This window comes from Bison bison, unplaced genomic scaffold (genome assembly GCF_000754665.1).
Source record: "Bison bison bison isolate TAMUID 2011002044 unplaced genomic scaffold, Bison_UMD1.0 scf7180017864136, whole genome shotgun sequence".
Lineage (NCBI taxonomy): Eukaryota > Metazoa > Chordata > Mammalia > Artiodactyla > Bovidae > Bison > Bison bison.
Window position 1 is genome coordinate 12,238,459 of NW_011494708.1, and position 878 is coordinate 12,239,336.

An 878-nucleotide genomic window follows, 5' to 3' on the forward strand; every position below is an offset into this window, starting at 1 on the left:
ATCTAAGCACGCCAGGCCTCCCTGTCCATCGCCAACTCCCGGAGTTCACTCAGACTCACGTCCATCGAGTCAGTGATGCCATCCAGCCATCTCATCCTCTGAGCCAAATTATTTGTAACTTTTGTCTTGATTTGATTTCATATTTCTGAATTCTTTGGTGGGCATTTTATAGCAAGCAAAAGAATATATATATATATACACATACACATAAATGTCAAGCTACTCATTTCTCTTCAAACACTTGATCAAAATTGCCTACAGAAAATGTTTTCACACTTCTATTCTAGTTTAGCATTTTACCTGAGTCTTTTATCAATAAAATGAAAGATTAAGTAGTTCTGAATTCAATTTATTAGCTAATCATAATTTATTAGCATTTTGGAAAGGTGTTAAAAGTTTCTTAAAAAGTTTTATTTTTCCCTAAATCATTTCCATTTTGCTATTATTACTAATATTACAAACATTACCTGTAGGTAAATATCCTTCAATGAATTCAAACCAATAGTAAGCCCTGTAGCACGGAGCCTAAAATGGAGTTTAAAGTCTGTTTAACTGTATGATACTAGAGCATGTTCTGGATTAAGACCTAAATGTAAGACAAGATATTATAAAAATCCAAGAGGAAAACATAAGCAGAACATCCTTTGACGTAAGTCACAGAAATATCTTCTTGGATTCATCTCCTAGAGTAATAAAAATAAAAACAAAAAAAAAGTAAGTAGTCACTGGAAGGACTGATGCTGAACCTGAGGCTCAAATACCTTGACCACCTGATGCAAAGAGCCAGTTCAATGGAAAAGACCCTGGGGCTGGAAAAGATTGAGGTCAGGAGAAGGGGGTGACAGAGGATGCAATGATTGGATGGCATCATTGACTCA